At 35.9% G+C, this 22,853-nt stretch overlaps 1 protein-coding gene and 1 long non-coding RNA gene across 2 annotated transcripts in view; one reads left to right on the plus strand and one right to left on the minus strand.

The window, feature by feature from the left end:
* LOC139815971 (uncharacterized) overlaps window positions 1-22,853 on the plus strand; it is a 59,376-nt gene that overhangs the window by 31,082 nt on the left and 5,441 nt on the right. The window lies entirely within an intron of this gene.
* LOC139816420 (uncharacterized) lies at window positions 2,198-5,156 on the minus strand. The gene is made up of 4 exons (XR_011733006.1): window positions 4,935-5,156; window positions 3,855-3,934; window positions 2,694-3,764; window positions 2,198-2,231 (listed from the first exon to the last, which is right to left on the minus strand). It is a non-coding gene; the product is annotated as an uncharacterized lncRNA (long non-coding RNA).

Consider the following 22,853-nt stretch of genomic DNA (forward strand, 5'->3'; position numbering starts at 1 on the left):
CGGGCACAACAAGAAAACGGCTAAAAAAGAATCGAAAATAGCAGGGGTTGAAAATAATGAGCCAAAGGAGATAGGGATGAGAAGAAAAATTCGCATTTTCAAATTTTTTAAAATTGTGCCGGGTTGTGCTCAAAGAGTACAATAACTTTTCTTAATGACAAAATGTCCGCAAGTCGTTAGTTTTCGCAGCACAACCATCTAGAGAAAGCAGTTTTTAGGAATTCCAATTTTTAAATCGCTGTAACTTTTGAACCGTGACAGGAAATGAAATTTTGCGAATTGTGCTGAGTTGTGCTGAACGGGCACAACAAGAAAACGGCTAAAAAGAATCGAAAATAGCAGGGGTTGAAAATAATGAGCCAAAGGGGATAGGGATGAGAAGAAAAATTCGCATTTTTCAAATTTTTTAAAATTGTGCCGGGTTGTGCTCAAAGAGTACAATAACTTTTCTTAATGACAAAATGTCCGCAAGTCGTTAGTTTTCGCAGCACAACCATCTAGAGAAAGCAGTTTTTAGGAATTCCAATTTTTAAATCGCTGTAACTTTTGAACCGTGACAGGAAATGAAATTTTGCGAATTGTGCTGAGTTGTGCTGGACGGGCACAACAAGAAAACGGCTAAAAAAGAATCGAAAATAGCAGGGGTTGAAAATAATGAGCCAAAGGAGATAGGGATGAGAAGAAAAATTCGCATTTTCAAATTTTTTAAAATTGTGCCGGGTTGTGCTCAAAGAGTACAATAACTTTTCTTAATGACAAAATGTCCGCAAGTCGTTAGTTTTCGCAGCACAACCATCTAGAGAAAGCAGTTTTTAGGAATTCCAATTTTTAAATCGCTGTAACTTTTGAACCGTGACAGGAAATGAAATTTTGCGAATTGTGCTGAGTTGTGCTGAACGGGCACAACAAGAAAACGGCTAAAAAAGAATCGAAAATAGCAGGGGTTGAAAATAATGAGCCAAAGGGGATAGGGATGAGAAGAAAAATTCGCATTTTTCAAATTTTTTAAAATTGTGCCGGGTTGTGCTCAAAGAGTACAATAACTTTTCTTAATGACAAAATGTCCGCAAGTCGTTAGTTTTCGCAGCACAACCATCTAGAGAAAGCAGTTTTTAGGAATTCCAATTTTTAAATCGCTGTAACTTTTGAACCGTGACAGGAAATGAAATTTTGCGAATTGTGCTGAGTTGTGCTGAACGGGCACAACAAGAAAACGGCTAAAAAAGAATCGAAATAGCAGGGGTTGAAAATAATGAGCCAAAGGGCATGGGGGTGAGAAGAAAAATTCGCATTTTCAAATTTTTCTTCTCACCCCCATGCCCTTTGGCTCATTATTTTCAACCCCTGCTATTTTCGATTCTTTTTTAGCCGTTTTTCCTTGTTGTGTCCGTCCAGCACAACTCAGCACAATTCGCAAAATTTCATTTCCTGTCACGGTTCAAAAGTTATAGCGATTTAAAAATTGGAATTCCTAAAAACTGTTTTCTCTAGATGGTTGTGCTGCGAAAACTAACGACTTGCGGACATTTTGTCATTAAGAAAAGTTATTATACTCTTCGAGCACAACCCGGCACAATTTTAAAAATTTTAAATTGTAAAATTTTTTTTCTCACCCCCATTTCTCCCCCTCCCTTAGCCCATTATTTTCAACCCCTGCAACTTTCTATGCATTTTTGGCCATTTCTTTGTTGTACTCATCTAGCGAAACTCAGCACAGTTTACAGAAGTTTGATAAATGCGTTTTAAAAGTAATTAATTGTTATTTTGTTTAAAAATTTAATATTTTTTATCTGCCCAACGAAAAGAGATATCGAGTTAGTTCCAACGGCACAACGTGGCACAAATTATTATCTATCAACCAAAAAAAAATGGGTTTATTTCGATAAAAGTGCGGGGCTAGTATAATTTTTGTTTTTATTTTTTTTCTTAATTGTTATCGAAGTTATCAATCTCTCGTTTGCGGCACAAGTCAGCACAAATCCAGCACAATACGGCACAATAAAAAAAACTGAAAATTCGAAAAGTGCGGGGCTATCAAAAATTTTGTTTTTTTAAATTTTCTCGAATACGCTTTGAGTTAGGGAGTTGCGGTTTGCGGCACAATACAGCACAAACATAGCACAATACGGCACAAAAAAAAAAAACTAAAAATTCAAAAAGTGCGGGGCTAACTTCACATACATGTTGGGTTCGGAGTTGAAAGGACAAACTTCATTGTTCCTATAGAGAATCTAGAACAATCGAAAAAGCCTCATAAATTAATTCTATCTGAATTAATAACCATTATTCTTATTAAAATTTATTGAAATTTATGAAATAAATGGAAAATCCAAATCCTAATTAAATGATCTTTAATTGAGGAACGAAGACAGAAGAGAGAAAGAGAGACAGATTTTATAACATCCTTTTTGGATTTGATTTTAATCATCTATTTAATTATTATTAATTTGTAAAATTTTTTAAATATTCAACAAATTTTAATTTTCTCGCCGAGTATTTTAAAGTTTTAAAATATTGACTTAGTTATATTTTTATATTTTAACAGAAATATTGCAAAATTAGAAGAAACAGATCGATTGAATCAGAGAGAAATGGTTAAATTAGGATTCTTTTTCTCTCCTCTCTCTCTCTCTCTCTCTCATTTACGAATGTTCCAACTTTGCCAGCTCCGAATGACGAAAGCTTTTACTTACGTCGTCGAGAATCACGATCAAGAATTTCATCCTGGGGAAACTGCAGTCTCCTTCCTTGCAGTTTAGGGTAACTCCGGTATTTACGCCGCGCGGGGTTTTACGTCGCAGATGTAAGAAAAAATAGAAGGAATGAAGGTACTTGCTAGCAATTATTCTGTTATGTGCCTTTATGCCGTATTACTATTGTGTTGTAATTTCAGTTCTTTACTGTTAATATTAACGAAACTGTCGTGAGTTAAATCAATTTCTCACCGTAGTAAGAAACGCGATCTTGTGTTACGACCTACGTAAAATGATTAATGTAGGGAATGTTTTAAGGTTTAATGGTTATTTCATGATACATAAGTGTAGAGGAATAGTAAGTGATGGAATACAGCAAAATACAAGTGCATAGCTCTTGTATTTTTTGTTTAACATAATATCTTGTATATTCCTCCTGTTTAGGATATACGGCAAGTTAGCATGCGGGATTTATGCCATAGTACAGACATTTTGTAAAACTCAAAATCTTCTATTCTTTTTCCTTCTTTATTTGGATCGTATAACAATAATCTTTAATATATCTATCGATCTTCTATTTTTTTTTTAATTTTTTCAGTTTTATAATTTGTTTATCATTCTTACATCTTAATAAACTTCTTACACACATTTTATAACTTATTATGACATTTTATTGCCTTATTTATAAACATTATTTGTAATTTTTTATAAGGCGTATATTTCATCCATGAATGCCATATATATAACCCACTCCTCTGGAATATATGGCAAAAATGCAAGTTTCTAAAAGTTTTTTTTATTAAATACAAAGAATAAATATTTTATATTTCTATTCTTTTATAGTAGTAGACAGTATAAAGTTTTTATTGGTATAATTAATTTTATTGATATAATTAATGTTATTGGTATAACTTATTTGCCTTAAACATAGTAAATAGTACTCGATAAATTAAATTTCCTTTAGCTGCGGCATATATACCAAAATTATCCTATAGCGCGCATAACAAGTAAGGGTACCAAGCGCTTTATTTCGCCGATACACCTCGGCATTTCGGGGCAAACGGGTATTTCCTGCAACAGTGACCCCGCGATTTATATCTGGTTCCGTTTATCTTCCAGCGACACGGGGAGAAGAAAGAAGCTTATGAATACGACACTTACTTGCAGTCCACCGCGCCGACCCAGGACTGGTAATAGCACAGGAGAGCGGCGAAGATAATTAAGGATCGCTGCACAAACGTCTGAAAAAGAATTAAGATTATCTCGCGTGAATTATGAATTTGTCATAGGAACACTTGCGATTTCTTGCGTTTTTGCCTCGAATCGCATATAGCCCTTCCATTTATTAATAACTCCCAAGTTATTAATTATCCGTCTAAAAGGTCAGGGTATGGTAGGTTATCCCGCGTCCGGTCTGCAACGCGATCGACGACAACGACTAATTGTCTTCCATAAACGAACTGCTCTCCGAACTTTCCATCGAGCTTTTTAGTACTGATACTGACTTTTACAATTCAACGTTATTAAAGACGCGGATGTTTAAAATTGCCTCATATTTTTGTTGGTTAAATTTAAAATAGAACGTTATCCGGATTCTCGTAAAAGAAAAAATGATGAGCACAAGAAGCGTCGCGTTTCTTCGCGTCGTCGAAAATCTTTTTTCTTTTGTATCTTCAAGACATTTCCTCTTTAATTACCGATTCCGGTAATTAAAAACTACTCTCGTTGCCACGATCGCGAGTACAAATTTTTTCTCGCCTTGTTATGCCGCTTCATTAAAAGAAAAGAAAAAGAAATCGATATCGTTTGCGATTAAACACCTGGGCACGTATTACAAAACTTTTCGGATTACTAACTTAAATATAGAATATTCTAACACCAACACCCAGTTACGGCTCAATGCTCCATATTCTTTGAGTGATTTTTGGAATGGATTTTGATTCAAAATTGTTCAGTTATTTCCTAGATTTCTATTATATTTTCTAGGAAAAACGAAGTAATTCTCCAATCGGAATCCATTCTAAAAAGTTTCATAACACGTGCTTTGACCGAGCAGGTCTTTATCACTCTGCAAACTATTATTTACGCTCATAGGAAAAAAAGGCAGAACAAAAAAGGCGATTAAAACAAAAAGAAGAAGGAATAATGAACGACAAGGAGAGAGAAAGCGTGCTCTATTCACGGAACAAATATAATTTGATGATTTAATTAATTTGAATTGATTATTTATTAGATACTCACGATCGTCATTTTGCTGAAGAAGAGAGAGACCAGAAAGAGCTCTGTGAGTTTCGAGGTCAGAAGGCGAATGATTGGTGGTACTCGCGCGGGCTACATTTATACTGCGGACTCAATCGTTCTCTCTCTCTCTTTCTCTCGCTCTCTCTCGCTTTCTCATTCCCCTCGCCACTCTTTCCCATCCCCTACTCTCTTCTATCTCTTCGTTGAGGTACGGGCTACGTATATTTCGTGACTGACACATACTTGATTACGTGGTATAATTAATTTATAGAGAAACATGAGTATCTATTGGCGATAAAGTATATCAAGAACATAAAGTAGAGAACATACATTTTTTATTTTTTTCAGTTTACGACGAAATATAAATATTAAGCATCGTGAGATGCGTAATAGTTTGAAAAATATATGTGACCATAAAGATAATCATCACTTTTTATTACTACAGAATATAAATATGTAAAATAAAATCACAGTATTTAATATCTTATACATTGTATAGATAGGTACTAAAAACACACATTGCACGTTTGAAACATTTTCAGATTTTCAATTTGTACGAATGTGATAATTTATTATAATATATAGGTACATATCTAACTATCAAAAATTATTTTAAAATCAACAATAATATAATAAAGGTAAATAAGAGCTAACGCTGTTGTACAAGCGATAATTATAAAGTTTTAATGTGTAATATATAAATATAAATTAACAAACGTTTCGGTCATTTATTTTGACTTTCTTCAGTGTATACAATCTATTAGATCGCTTGTTATACATTGTTTTAAGAACATAATTCTGCATTTTATTTTAATGATAGAGGCATTGATATCGATCCATGCCTTAAGATGTGTGACTGTTAATATGCCGAAATATACGCAAATAAATTCAAAAAACATATTAGAACCGAAGTAACGCATTGTTTCGACTGCGTAATATAAATCATACTATTAACCCGTTGACTGTGTATGACGGCTATAGCCGCAAAAACAAAAGTGGCCAAGAGTGTGTATGACGGTTATAGCCGCAACGTAGAAAAAACAAAGTAAAACTTTCTGAATTTGCTTGAAACTTGTTACTCGGAGGTTTCTGGGGTCGCTGATTACGAATCCGAAGTCAGATGTACAAAATTCAAAATGGCGGATCAAAATTACAAAAAAAGGTCTGATTTTCATGAAATTTGGTACCCTTATGTTTTTTGGGTCTCTGAATCCGAATATGAAGTCAGATTTTCAAAATTCAAAATAATAATAATAAAATTTTGTCTATTTTTTGTAATTTTGATCTGCCGTATTGGACCCGCCATTTTGAATTTTGTAAATCTGACATCATATTCGGATTCAGAGACCCAAAAAACATAAGGGTATCAAGTTTCATAATAATCCGATGAACTTTTTTTTCAACACACTTTTGGTCCAAATAGTAAAATTCTCTTACACAGCCAATGGGTTAATAAAGGTTAAAGTTCTCTTAAGTACAAAACCAACAATAATATAATAAAGATAAATAAGAGTTAATTTATATATTATACATTAAAACTCTGTAATTATCGCTTGGACAACGGTGTCAGCTCTAATTTACCTTTATCATATTATTGTTGGTTTTAAAATAATTTTTGATAGTTAGATATGTATCTATATATTATAATAAATTATCGCATTCGTACAAATTGAAAATCTGAAAATGTTTGAAACGTGTAATGTGTGTTTTTAGTACCTATCTGCCATACAATGTATAAGATATTAAATAATGTAATTTTATTTTACATATTTATATTCTGTAGTAATAAAAAGTGATGATTATCTTTATGTGCATATATATTTTTCAAACTATCACGCTTCTCACGATGTTTAATATATTTCGTCGTAAACTGAAAAAATAAAAAATGTATATTCTTTACTTTATGTTCTTGATATACTTTATCGCCAATGTATAGATACACATGTTTCTCTATAAATTAGTCATACCACGAAATCAACTATGTGTCAGTCACAAAATATACGTAGCCCGTACCCTAATGGGGTGGATAAGAGAAAGTAAGGGGTGGGAAAGAGTAGCGAGGGGGATGAGAAAGCGAGAGAGAGCGAGAGAGAGCGAGAAAGAGAGAGAGAGAGAGAGAGAGAGGGAGAGAGAACAAGCCCGCGGTATAAATGTAGCCCGCGCGAGTACCATCAATCATTTGCCCTGTGACCTCGAAACTCACAGTCCTCTTTAAATTCTGGTCTTTCTCAATCGGCGCGCAGTCTATTACGTTGGAATATAATATATATATATGTACAGTATGTACATTACAATTCGGTACTTCTTTACTTAAGTATAGAATATGAACACCAACACCTTGTTACGGCTCAACGCTCCATTTTTCTTTGATTGATTTATAAGAATTATTATTCTTTCATTTACTCTAAGTTTATGAGAATTACTAGATTTTTTGCCCGCGCTTCGCGCGGGCTCAAAATCTTTTCCTTTTTTCTTAGTCTAGATTATTTCGCAGACAATTTTTTCTTCATTTAAGTTATAATTTCCTCTCTTAAATTTATGTGTATATAGAGATTATATATTTATTTTTCCCGCGCATTGCACGGATGTACCCTCCGCTGACCCACCATTTTTGGCTTACTTTTATTTTTTTAATTATTTTTTCTAATTCTGTATCGCGTTGCATTTTGGCTCAAGTCAGGTAGTACAACCCTTTTATTTACCTACTTTCATTTTGATGAAAATTTATACATTGTTTTTTATTTTAAAAAAGTTTTAGTTTTTTCACATCAAAAATGCCTGTGTTTTTTAATTTCCGCAAATTTTGCGGTATTGGGCTTTTTTTTGTTTCTCGTTGGAGGAGGAAAATGCCTAATGCATATCCTAGGGCCGGTCCTTAGGGTTATGCTGGGCTTGCACCGGCATTAACGTCCATTACTAAAAAATTAAACTCATTGTCGCCATCTCCAAAAAATCAGAAAAATTTTGGAACCGGTTTTCGAAAAATTGGTTATGAAAAATTATCCACATCATTATCATCCCCGAAAAATTATAAAAATTTTGGCACCGTTTTGAAGAAAATCGGTTCATTAATTAAATGACTAGTTCGCAGTCAGAAAAATTTTAGCACCTGCAGTTTCCAAAAAATTGGTACATTAATGAAAATTTAAATCCATATGAAAAATTCTACACATTATCGCTGTTGGATTGTCACCGTGAAATGACCTTTAAGCTTGGCGCGCTTCACGCCGTTATTATTATTGAGGCAACAGCGACCGTGCATGCGTTTTGTTTTTTTTTCTCCCCCGGCTCGCACTTCTGTTCAGTCGCGCACGCCGCAGTAAGCAGCATGTTGTTGTACAAGCCGTTACTCTTTCAGTTCGACAAAAGTCTATCTAAGTTTACGTTTCTGTACTGTTTGAAATATATTCCAGTATATCTTTCACTTGCTCAATCTTATTCGCGAGGTTCCCGAAATCGATCCTGCCACACGATCCTGCTAAATAATCAAGCCCAGTGCCGTAGGACGGTTATCGGAAGAAGTGTCGTGTTCGAAAAGTGACTCGGGTCAATACGCAACGGTAGAAAGACACACGATTTTCGCGAAAGTAAAGTCGGTTGAAAAACGCGAGTGAGCAAAAATGTCGGACGAAATAACGACGCGGCATATGTCGAAATTCGATGGTAGTGATTTCACCACATGGAAATTCCAAATCACAAGGCTATTTATAGCAAATGGCCTGTTGGAAATTGTCGACGGTACGCGGAAGAAACCTGAGGCTACAGCAGAGATAAAAGTCTGGGAGCGCGATAATGCAAAAGCCATGTTTGTGATCTCTTCGACAATGGAAGCGAAGCAACTCAAATCGCTTATAACATGCGAAACAGCTAATGAGATGTGGGTGAAACTTGCAAAAATTCACGAACAAAGATCGGCATCGAATAAGCTCGTGCTGAATCAAAGATACCATGAATATCGCATGACCTCCGGGGACTCTGTCGTCGAGCACTTTACAAAAGTGCAAAATCTCGCGCAACAGCTACGGGACATCGGCCAAAATATCGACGACGTGTCGATAATGGCAAAAATTCTGGGCAGTCTCCCGCCAAAATATAATGCGTTCAGGACCGCGTGGGACAGCATGGACGTAGAAAGACAAACGCTCGACAATTTGATGGAGAGACTCATCAAGGAAGAAAGTCAATATTCAGCGGACGATGATGCTGCGAGTGCCCTCGCCACAATGACAATAGGCAAGAAGAAAAATAACTCGAGATCGCAAAATCAAAGTAAGAAGAAAGATGGCGATCAAAGTAAGAGAAATGATGGCGATTGTTTCTACTGCCATAAGAAGGGACACTACGCTCGTGACTGCAGAAAGAAGAAACGCGACAATGAAGAGAAGAAGTCAGGAACATCTCCACATGGATCTTCGGAAAATTGTGCCTTCATATTAACAAGCAAATCGAGCTCAATGCCTTCAACGGAAGATGTGCAGCAGCTATTACAAATCGACACGGAAGATGTCTGGTTGACCGACAGCGGAGCGTCCTGCCATGTTACCTCCCAGGTAGCAGACAGTCGTCATAATGACGTGATTCTTACGTCATTTTATGACGTATGTTACGTCATTTATTCCTAAAGTTTAACGTAAAAATGACGTATTTTTCACGGTCCTAAGTCACATCCCAACGACGTCATTTTCTGACGTTTTATTGACGGCAAAAATAGGTCCAATGTACGACATACCGGTTTCTAGAAATGTTTTTTATGAAATTAAAATTTTAAAATGTCTACTTGATAAACGTTTATAAAAAAATGTTCTTTTTCTTTATCTAAGAAAAAAAAAAGCTTTTTAATTGTTTCGTTACATGCCATGTGCGTATAGCCGCTCTCAAGGCGGTCACCCATCCTAGTACAGTACCGCGTCCGAGTCGCTTGACTTCGATGATCCAGTGGACAGTGACGATCTTCTCACCCTGATGCTTCCCTATTAACTGTACTTGTCTATAACAGGTACATCTTTAAAGTGGTCAAAAATCTTGTAATGATATCTTCTTAATAGTTATAACACTGCATGAAATAGTTGTCATAAAACTATAATTACACACGCAACTAGATCCACTTATACCATAAATTCACAACGTCAATCATAAAGTTACGAAACACTTTATAAATGTAGGAATATTCCTGTGAAAAATACTGTAAAAAATATGTCATTTTTACGTCAAACTTTAGGAATAAATGACGTAACATGCGTCATAAAATGACGTAAGAATCACGTCATTATGACGACTGTCTGCTACCTGGGTAGTCAATTAAACGTCTATATAATGTCATTTTACAAAGTCTTTTTGACGTATTAAAACATGACGTTAAATATACGTCACTTAATCGACGAATGACGTTACTGACCAATTATGACCAAATATTGACGTCAAAATGACGAGTGCTTGCTACCTGGGCTTTCACAGAGAATGGTTGTCTGATTACCGATCGGTAAGCGGAGAAAAGGTGAAGCTCGGCGACAATGCCGAATGTGATGTGCGCGGAATCGGAAACGTGCATATTGAAAAACTCGTACGAGGAACATGGGAAGGTGCGACGATTCGTAACGTATTTTTCGTGCCTAAGTTAAAGAAAAATCTGCTCTCGGTTGGAGTTCTCACATCGGCGGGTTACGAGGTATCGTTCAAGGACAATCGCGTCGCGTTGGTGAAAAACGATCTTGTGTACGCAAATGGCGTAAAACAGAACAACGATGTTTACCGAATGTTTTTTCGTGTGAGCAACTCGCGCGCGATTCCGGAAGCAAACATTATAAGTCTCAAGCGTTGGCACGAACGTCTCGGCCACGTAAACCAGAAGACACTTCGCGAAATGGTGAACTGCGGAGCAGTGAACGGAGTAAAACTCGGAGACGTGAAGGATTTCTCTTGCGACGCCTGTCAGCTCGGAAAATCGCACAAATTACCATTTAAGAACACGAGTGACAGATCAAGATATTGTGCGGGTGAATTTATACACTCAGATGTGTGCGGACCGCTGCCTGAACCTTCGATTGGAGGAGCAAGATTCTTTTTGACCTTTGTGGATGAAGCATCGGGATACAGGCACGTATTCTTTCTGCGACACAAAAGCGATGTCTACAGTAAATTCAAGGAATTTGATCGGATGGTGGAGAACAAGTTCGGACGCAAGATACAAGTGGTACACGCCGACAACGGTCGCGAATATTGTAACCAGGATATGCATCGGTATTTCAAATCGCGTGGAATTCGTATGGAAAATACTGCCCCATACACCCCCGAACAGAATGGAAAGGCGGAGCGAGAGAATCGCACAATCGTGGAGAGTGCGAGAACGATGATTGGACACAAGAATCTGCCAAAGGCGCTTTGGGCGGAGGCTGTAAATACAGCGGTCTACGTTCTCAATCGCACCCCTCAGAGCAAGAATCCAAAGCAGACACCATTCGAAATCTGGCATGGGAAGAAGCCGGATCTGTCACATGTTAGAGTATTCGGATCAATCGCGTACATGCATATTCCACACCAGATGCGGAGAAAACTTGATGCAAAGGCGAAACGGATGTTGTTAGTTGGTTATGATAACGACTCCGTGAATTACAGATTATATGATCCTGACAAACGATCAATAACAGTATCCAGGAATGTCACCTTCCACGAGCATACTGAGGAGAATCGGTCAGTGAATCACAGTGACGACGAGCTGATCAAACTACCTGAAACTGAGAGGATGGATGACGGGAATCACAACGATCCAGAACTGAGGGACGATGAGCCTGGAAACAGCGAAGAAGAAGAAGAACTTGAAACAATTCCTGAACCAGCAGTTGACAAAAGGAGCACATTAAGAGATCGGGCAAGCATCAAACCACCGAAGAGATACGAAATAAATGCAACCGAGTATACTCCATTAACTTTCAGACAAGCAATAAACGGGTCTGAGTCCGAACAATGGAGACGTGCAATAAATGAGGAACTGGAGGCGCATGATCGAAACAATACATGGTCAGTTGTGCCAATGGACCAAAGTAAAAAGCTCTTGGACACTAAGTGGGTATTCAAAATCTTCAAGGACGAAAATGGACACATCAAGCGGTTCAAGGCGCGATTGGTTGCGCGCGGATTCCAACAAAAGGAAGGGCTCGATTACACCGAGACTTTCGCTCCAGTGGTACGCTACGACTCCCTGCGAGTGTTCCTGGCGATGATAACCCATTTGGATCTCGAACTGATTCAATTCGAATCGATTTGAAGACGGCGTTCTTGCACGGAGAAGTGAAGGAAGAACTCTATTTAAAGATACCCGAAGGACTAGAGGTCGACGGCGACATAAGTGCTGTGATGTGTCGCTTAAATAAATCACTGTACGGTATTAAACAAGCCGCGCGATGTTGGAACGAGAAATTTACAGACTTTTTGAAAAAATTTAATCTCGTGCCGTGTGATTCGGAAAAATGTATTTATGTCGGTGAGATTAAGAATGTACGTGTATTTCTAGTAGTATTCGTGGACGATGGTTTGATTGCGTGCAAGTCTTATGATGTTCTCCAATATATTATTAGCGAATTAGGAAAATCGTTTGAGATAATTTTAGGAGATACATCAATGTTCGTGGGTTTGCAAATCGAACGCGATCGGATCGAAAAATCAATGCGAATTCATCAGAGAGCGTATATCACGCAAATAATTGAGCGATTTGGTATGAACGACGCGAAACCGGTTTCCATACCTGCGGATCCACACGCGATGCTCCGGTAGAAAAGAATGAATTAGAGATTTTGAATATTCCGTACAGGGAAGCTGTAGGTTCATTAATGTTCTTGGCCGTAGTATCAAGACCCGATATAGCATTCGCGGTGAACGTACTTAGCCGATTTCTAAACAAACATAATCAAAGCCATTGGAATGCAGCAAAACGCGTTTTTAAATATTTGATAGGGACCGCGGAGCTCGGAATAATGTATAAAAGCGGTGGGAATGACTTCATATTAGAAGGATATTCGGACGCGGATTTTGCAGGCGATATAGAGACGCGGCGGTCGACAACCGGTTACGTGTTTATGCTTGCGAACGGTCCGGTAATTTGGACATCCCAAAGACAGAAATCTGTAACTTTAAGCACGACCGAGGCTGAATATGTTGCGGCCGCAGCGGCGGCAAAAGAAGCTATATGGCTTAGGAAACTTATGAACGATATCGGATGTCAATGTGAGAAAGCTACGATTATTCACGTAGATAATCAATCTGCAATTCAGTTGGTAAAGAATCCGGTCTATCACAAAAGAACTAAACATATTGACATCCGCTATCATTTTCTACGCGAAAAAGTAGAGGAGAACGAGTTAAAAGTATGTTATATTCCTAGTAATCTGCAACGAGCGGATATTTATACAAAAGCCGTCCCAAGAGAGCGTTTCAAAGATTTATGTGCTATGTTAAATCTAACAAGTAGATGCGTGAAGCACTTAAGCGGTGGGAATGTTGGATTGTCACCGTGAAATGACCTTTAAGCTTGGCGCGCTTCACGCCGTTATTATTATTGAGGCAACAGCGACCGTGCATGCGTTAGCGTTTTGTTTTTTTTTCTCCCCCGGCTCGCACTTCTGTTCAGTCGCGCACGCTGCAGTAAGCAGCATGTTGTTGTACAAGCCGTTACTCTTTCAGTTCGACAAAAGTCTATCTAAGTTTACGTTTCTGTACTGTTTGAAATATATTCCAGTATATCTTTCACTTGCTCAATCTTATTCGCGAGGTTCCCGAAATCGATCCTGCCACACGATCCTGCTAAATAATCAACAATCGCCATCCCCAAAAAATTAGAAAAATTTTGGCACCAGTTTTAAGAAAACCGATCGGCCATTAATGAAAAATTAAACTTAAAAATTAAAGGGGAGACCCCGGGGCTATGTGTCCACTCTTTACGCTTTTTTAAAGTTTACTAGATTAGATTAGAATATATATACTTTATTTACCCCCAAGGGGTCTTAAAGGGCGTTTTAAAGGAACGTACCCAACCCTGTACAATTGGCGTTTTAAAGGGACGTACTCAATCCTGTACATTAATTGTGCTTCTTATCCCGACCTGGCCTCACTCTCTCACTCTCTCGCTCGCTCGCTTATACGCTTAACGCTTAACGCTTCTATACGCTTATACGCTTATTTGCTCTTATATCTATCTCATCTCTAAAGTTGGACTTCCGTTTTCATTACAACCTTCCATTCATACCGTTCTCTCAACATTTCACTCATACCGTTCTCTCATCCACCACTTTTATTCTCCTCCCTCCCTCTTGTCTCATTTCCTCTATCGCTTTTATCCATTCTTCTCCCTCTCCCCTTTCTCCCAGTAATCTCCCCACCACTTCCTGCCACCTCTTTCCATTCCACTTCTCCCATCTTGTACACTCTTCCCATATGTGTTCCTATGTTTCCATCTTTCCTCCCACACATCCTACACCTTCTATTCTCCTCCTTTTCCCAATATAGTCCTTCCTTAATTTCATTACCGAGTCTAAACCTTGCAATCCTACTCCACCTTGTTTCCTCCCAGTCCTTCTTTAAGTATTCCGGGATCCCGTCCTTCCTTATAAACTTATACCACCGGTTGTATCTCGAGTCTGCGATCTTTTCTATCCTTTCTTGCTTTTGTTTCAATTTCTCCCTGTTCTCCAAACTTTCAACTTCCAATTCTTCCTCCTTTTCATCTCTCACCCCCAACTCTTCTAAGTAACTCTTTCTTTCTTGCTCCCACCTTCCTATTATCTTCCCCTTCTTCCATCTCTTTTTCATTTCTTCCAGACATTTCCTCGCTATTCCCTCTCCATTGCCCTCTTCTAGCTTTTTTTCGAATTTCCATGCTCTCTTACTTGCTCTGCCTCTCATCTTCTCCCTCTCCACTTCATCTCTCACCATATATACAGGTGTCCTCCAATTTAGCCCAAATATCCATCTGAGATATACCCTCTACCTCTTTCCTTTTTTTCCACCCCCATACTTCTGCCTCGTATCCCATCACTGTCCATTTCAAGGTGTCGTATAACCATATCCTTCTTTTCCAATCCTTTTTCCACATTCTTTTCCCTATCCCCTAAACTTCCCTTATTACCCTCGCCGCCTTCCTTCTTCTCTCTTTGATGTGCGCCTCTTGTCCCCCATTTCTCTTTAATGTGTATCCAAAGTATTTAAATTCCTTAACTTTTTCTAATTTTTTTCCTTTCTCCAGTCATACTTTTTCTTCGTTCCGCCGTCCTTTTTGAATCTCATTATTATCTTTGTTTTCTCTATGCTTTTTAAAGTTTACTAAAAAACTAATAAAAATATTTGGCTAAAAATTTAATGGTATAACTCTTCAACCTTGTTATTAAAAAAACATAATTAAAATTTTTAATCTTTTAACATTTTAAAGAGTCGAATTTTTTAAGTGGGTAAGTCAAGCGTAGACAGATAGCCCCATATGCGGAGCTATCTGTCCACATTCGAGGGGCTATTTATCCACATAATAAAAAACACATTATTTATATTAATATTTATAATTATTTATAATATTATTTATTATTAATATATAATATTAAAAAAACTGCTTAGTCGTTGGAGTCAGAGCAGTAGTAGGCACTTTGTGTAGATTTTTTAACAGGATTCCTGCGTAGAGCTGACTTTTCTTTATATACGGTGGTATCAAACTGATTTTGAGTCCGTTGCAAAATCAATGTGATGAAGCACAGAACGACTGCTGCCATTGCTGGAATTGCAAGGGCCTCGAGTTCTAGAAACTCGCGAGGCCGTCTCGCCAAAATCGACAGAGGCCATACGGTCAATCGAAGGCGAGCGAGCAGAGGCAGATGTACAGTCAATAACAGAACTTGTCCTCTCAAAATCACATTACCGGTACGTTACCGGTTGGAAGCCGGAACAAGCGCCTACGAAAAGAAATTAGTTGTAAGTAAGGTTGCCAATAGACTGGCACAGTCTAAATGTCAATGAGACAACTCATATATACGAAAGAACCGCAATAGCCGAGCAGGTAAAGATACAGATTCGTAACAAATAGTACAGCTATCGAGGAAGCAGGCCATTCCGAAGTATCAGCTAGTTTTAAATTAATTATTTCGAGAATTATCTTGTTCCCAAACCTAATAAATTTTTTACAGGTTAATTCTTAATCTGAAAAAGCTTTATAAGTTATAGCTTAATAAATAAGTTACCAATATGTTGAGCATCTTAAATAAAAGACAGAAAAAAGGTCAAACAAATTCTGGCTAAAGGATAATTCCTGGCGTCGATTGATTTGAAGGACGCATATTAATTAATTCACATTGCTGATTCAGACAATATAAGTACTTGAGAATTTTGTTGAAGGTGCTCTTTATGAGCTAAAGTACCCGCCTTTGTGCAAAACACGGCTTCGGACACTTTTATAAAAACTATGAAGCCAATCTCTTACCTAAGAGAATTGGGCTACTTAACCGTTAATTAATTAATTGGATGGCTTTCTTCTTCTAGATGAGATATATACGGTATGTTTGAGAAACATACAAGAAACATGCAGTTTTCTGGAATCACTATGATTCATAATGAGTGAGAAAAGGAGAAAAATGAAGCTGGCGACCAGAGATATGGTTCTTGGTTTGATTAGGATACGAGTACCTAAAATTAGTGAACAGCTTATAAATCCGAAGCAATTACACGATATTCCATTCGAGATTTTTGCCAGGTTCATAGGAACCTTAGGTTTATGTTGTGTAGCCTTAAAATTTGGTTGGATACACATGAAGTATTCTGAACAAGAAAAATTAATTGTGTTGCAGAGAAACACGAATTAAAAGATGTTTTTTGACTGGTGTTTCATTAAAAGTTTTTTCTTTTCAAATTTGCCTTAGAAATACATTTGGATGCGTTACCCTCCGGTTGAGGTGTTCCTTACCAAGCTCAGCGGATTCACGGATATCGGAATGCCATATCAACTATCTTGAGTTCTTATCAGTGTTTTTGGTCTTAAGTAACTCGCAAAAATTCAGAGGACTGAGGGGAATGCAAAGAGAAGGATCTTTGGATCTTTACATTGTATATGTGATCCAAGAAGAGCGTCGAGACATCTTGAACCGGAAACGAAGTTTGTGTTATCAAATACGGTTTCTTTTCGACGATAGTACAGAGGTTTTGTAAACCGAACATCAATTTATTTGCATCTCAAACCAATTCCAAATGTTTGCGTCATATCTCGTGGATAAGCGATTGAGAAGCGTTAGTTATTAACGCGTTTACTTATTGCTGGAAACAATTTCAATTTTTACGCAACTTCTCCGTTCGCGACTATACTTGGAAAAAAAAAAAAGTGGAATTGGAAGTTTCGAGAGATATTGAAGTGGCCCCTAAGTGGCCGATTCGGGCATGAGGCCCAGTGTACTTAATAATCTTGGATTCTGATTCGTTTTATTTAGAACCGGGTAAATATTTTCTGTGGTTCCTTGACAGGAAGTCATATCCTCTCTGGAAGAGGATTATCCTGATTGTCGGGACGCTGCCAGAGAAGCGTCCGAGCTAAAAGACGACAGACATCATGTTTTCTTCGCGGATAGAGCTTTTGATTAAAAGGTTTCAAGAAAGTAAAGCCTCTTATGGACATGTCTGATAGTTGTACATAATAATCTTGGATAAGTCTTATTATAAAATCCAGAGGTGGTGGTGATCATAGCACAGAAAGATGTGCGCTGCTCTAATGAGCCAAAGATCTGAGTTCAAGTTCGACCAGAAATCATCGACTTTTATTCGCCACCTCTCAGAAGAACTTATTTAGTGAACAGGTTTATTGCACACAAGATGCGAGAATGAAGATAAGTTAGAAAGCTGCACCTAACATGCCACTGGCCAAAATATGATTCTGAGGATCCCAGGGTTGTATTGTATTGGATCATGGCGCTGGGGTGATATGAAGACATAACGGTAGAAAAACTATCTTAATAGTAGTAACGCTGTTTGACAACGTAAGTAGAATTGACACGAATGTGACCAATGCATATAGCACCCGCCATGCCTCAACTTCGGCCGATAAGCGAAGTGGCGTCATCATAGACGTTGTTAGAAAGGCGGCAGGATGGTCGAAAACGTTTTGCGAAGTTTAAAAAAAAAAAAACAAACACACAATTAGAGCCGGGCGCAGTAAATGGTGCGCAAGATATTAATAATAATTGAAATATATATTATATATAATTAAAATATATAAATATATTGCTAAATTTATCCTCAGCTATACAAATTAAGAATTTAATTGTCCTTTTGTTTAAATCCTTTGGTTAAGTGAATATACGCTAAATGCGGTTAAAAATTTTAAACGTATTTTTTGTTGTCCGGAATCTCAGGCATAATCTATCTGCCGTAATAACTTTAAATAGCTACCATATGATCTCGAGGAAGAGGCACGCAATACAATTATATGATTAAACAAACTTACCTGTAAGTGAAGTTCTATCATAATTGTATGAAGCGCCTCTTCCGAAGAGATCGGTCCCACCCAGTATATACCCAATTCTAATATTATTAGAACCCTAGATATTACGGCAGCACTTTAAATAAATGACCAACGGAACGGGAAGCTAACCCTAGCGGAAAGTTTTAGAACTTTAAAACTGTGGTACATCGGTACATAGTAGGGGCTACTACCATATGATCTCTTCGGAAGAGGCGCTTCATACAATTATGATAGAACTTCACTTACAGGTAAGTTCGTTTAATCATATAAATATAAGGTATAAAAGTCTTAAAAGAATTTTTCTCTTAAAATGTAATTTTTATTTGCATCCGTTTTATTCAGCTCTTTTTTTCTGCAATTGAGAACAATTTTCCTTGTCAATTCTGAAAAATATTAAATATTTTAAAAGCTTGAAATATTTAGTGAAACGAAATATTGAATTAAAAATATACGATAGCTTTTTTCTAAAGATTTAAAATATACAATACAAAATAATTAAAAATATACAATAGCTTTTTTCCAAAGGTTTTTATGTATGAAAGTACTTTTTATAGATATGTACAAAATGTTCCGATAGACGCATGTACTTGGCGTCTTTTTTGTATCTTTTATTAAAAAGATTAAGTTTTTATAGGTATAAATACCTTTACGCAGAATTCTGATTTTGCGGGGTCATATCTTGGTATACTGCAGAAGTCGCATCGCACGCACAAAAATATGACGATATCTTTTTTTAGTTGAAGACTGTGGTCCAAGATGATCAATATGATAAATTTTGATAGAATTGTAGGGAAAAGTAGAATATAACCGGGTACCACTCTTTTTTTCTTTTTAAAAAGTATACATAGGCCAACCTATAAACGCAGCCTATTGGTCGACCGGGTATCTCTATTTCTTCGTGACAGGTGCTGCTATCTTCGGTTAAATCGTGTTATTAATTGTGTTAATGCCCACGTGCGCATGACATTTTTCTTTGGGAAAAGTGCAAAGTTTTTGAACCAGAAAATCGATATCGGGGCAATAATAAAACGAGCAATCGTAGACTCTTTCTACACAGAGCATCTGTATAGAAAAATTCGGTATAAGTGCAGCACTGCATTCTGTACGTATTAGAAAGTGTATCGCATTAATTTTGATCTTTATTTTGTACGGCAAAATGTACAGCCGCCGTGTTTATTATTCTTCTCGTATTGAGGCAAAACCGAGTAGGGGAGAGACCGGGGCTAGAGGACACGCGGGTAAGTTGTCACAAAGCTTATATCTCACTTAATAGATGAAGTGACATATTCTTCTCTATATTATAGATAGCTCCTATCGTGCTAGTCGGGTGTACGAAATAGCTTGTTTCAAAAATATCGCATGTGATATTTACGAGCACTTTTTAAAAATTGGACGTGATAAGTAAACTATTCTTACCTCTATTTTTATTGTCTAGTTGGTTTTTGGAATTATTAATCGTAATTTTATTTTAGTCATAAGAAATATTATAGTTTTAGATAATTTTTCCTGTATTTAGTTAACCGTCATTACAACATAGTTTATAAATATAATTTTCTTTGTTCAAAATGACCGTTCGGTGTAAGTTGTCTCAAATGACATATGATTCAAAGTTTATGAGAATTACTATTCTTTTTTTTTACTCTAAGTTTATGAGAGAATTGTATTATATTACAAAGTTCATGAAAGTTATTAATTTTTCGTTTAATTCATGCTGCAATATATTATTAAGTTAAATCTACAAGAAACTGTCACTAACTTTAATAAAATATTAAAACAGGAACCATTTGTCGTATGTTTCCTGTATATTATGTGAAAGATATGTGATAATCAATTCAGAGTCATGTGACAACCAATCCTGGGTATGAGGTAAATTGTCACATTTGCACGATTCTACTTAGAATTATATAACTTTTTTGTGTATAAATATAAATGTCTAATATTTTTTTCCTTACACCTAAAGCATGTAGCTGCATTATAAAGTAGTAGTACGATATTATAAAATATTGCTAACATTTTTTTAAATCAGTGTTTGAAAAGTGTGACAATTAGCCTTGGTTTCCTCTTTATTCTGGATTTGACCCACACCTCATACAATGGAAAAAAAATAGTCGTTTATTATTTGGTGGAAATAATTTTGGAATAATTACTTTTACATTTACTACGAAAAATTGAAATTTTAAACAACAAATCGCAAATTTTTACTGTAAAATATGTAGAAAATCATGATAAATTGCAATAAACTGTAGTGAGTTGTAAAAAGTATTTAAAAATTTTTAAAAGTTTCAACAACTTTTTATAAACATTTTTATGAAAATGTAGTAAATTGTAGAAGTTGTAAAAAATGTTTATTTTTACAAAGACTGGTGGCAAACGCCCATTTCTTGGACCTCGAATTTCAAACTTTTTTTCATGGCAAATAGTACTATTAGATGAAACATTATGCCCAGTAAAATTTCAAGATGAGCATAAGCACGGTTCCGGAGATACAAGCGGGTAAAAGTAATGATTTACAGTCAGAGTGTATTGCATAAAGAAGAATGCGTGGCTGAAGTTCACTTATTATTGAGGGTATTTTCTGTCGAATGGATTATCTACGATTTATTGTTCAGAGAATGAACGATCTACTATTCACCGCTATTTCATTTACGGGGAAGAATCTATCTCAAAGAATTTTCATGCTAGACGAAAATTAAGGTCATATTTGAATCCGGCGTAAAAAAGTCCATAAGAAACGATATGTTTTACGTCATTACATATTTTATTTTTTAGTACGGACACTTGAAGAGTTTCGTGTACTTTCATGGATTATGAGAAACCATCACTTTCACTCCATCATATCTCCGGAACCGTGCCTATGCTCATCTTAAAATTTCTCTGAGATTAATGTCCTATCATATAGTACTATTTAGCATAAAAAAAAGTTTGAAATTCAAGGTCCAAAAAATGGGCGAAACAACACATTTTTGCCATCACTCTTTCTGCAACTTTTACTAAATTTTTTTTAGCAATTTATAACTATTTTAGCAATACTATAAAGTGAGTATAACTATTTACAACTTTCTACATCTTTTTACACAGCATTAAACAAGTTAAACAAGTTTCACGTAAATGGCATTTAAATTTTTTATGTCAGTACCTTCCCTGTGATACGTGGCTAATATATTTTTTAGCATTATGAGTTCATACAAGATTCAATACTATTTTTCCTATTTTTATGAAAAAATACAAGTCATATAAAGTTATAATAAATCGTAAGACTTGTTCACTATTTTCTACATTTTACAACAATTATGTTGTAAATTAACGCATTTTTTTTAATACTCATCTTCACTTCTGGAAGTGTTTTACTATAACGTAGAGAAAATAAACAGTTTGCAAGTTGATTTAAATATGTTTTATTTACTTCAAAATACTCTAAAAATTATTTGCAAAATATAGTTCATTTATTAATCGTGTAAATAACCATAAGGAATTTTACTTACATATTAACAATTATCTACTTGCATAAATATACATGGCCTAATAAGATATAAAATTTAATAATCTTTATAATTTTATAATGTAATATTGAATATAAAATATAAAAATTAAATATAAAAGAACAAAAAATATAAAAAATACTTTTGTTATCTTACAAAATATATATTTTTGTGTTAGATGCAATAAATCACACACAAAAATAACTAAATAAGATATGCAACAATTTATAAATAAATATCTAATTTCTTAATCTTTATCAATAAGTGGCATCTTTTTTGTAAAATGTTGAATATATCGCGTATTTACATCTAAAAAATTGTAGTTGCATAAAAACTTTCTACGTGAATTTATGAAAAACTATAAATATGGCATAAATCGCATAGTTTAATGTAAAAATTACGTGAAAATAATCTAAAAAGTTGTAATTACATCATAAGAAATTGTAGTTTTCACATAATTTTTGCGTAAAAAATTGTAAAATTATTTCCACCAGGTTATTTGTTCTTACAATGACAATTCGGACACAAAAATATTTTAAAAAATATCATTTACATTATGATATTTACATATAATATTTTATTTTATTTATTATTATTATCTTTTTTTTTAGATATAAAAATGGTACGAAATTATAAGAAGAAGATTGAAAGCAGAGCTGGTCTGAGGAAAACATGGCTGCAGCAATCGAAGATGTTAAGAAGGGAATGAGCTACAAAAGAGCTGCTAAAACCCATAAGATTCCATTTGATACTCTAATACATAGGATAAACAAAGCTAAAAGGAAAGGTCTGTTGCCTGCCCAGAAAAAGATGACCTGCTGGTCTGAGGAAAGCATGGCTGCAGCAATCGAAGATGTTAAGAAGGGAATAAGCTACAGAAGAGCTGCTAAAACCCATAAGATTTTTTCCTACTCTATTATATAGGATAAACGAAGCTAAAAGGGAAGGTCTGTTGCCTGCCCAGAC

This window comes from Temnothorax longispinosus, chromosome 7 (genome assembly GCF_030848805.1).
Source record: "Temnothorax longispinosus isolate EJ_2023e chromosome 7, Tlon_JGU_v1, whole genome shotgun sequence".
Classification (NCBI taxonomy): Eukaryota; Metazoa; Arthropoda; class Insecta; order Hymenoptera; family Formicidae; genus Temnothorax; species Temnothorax longispinosus.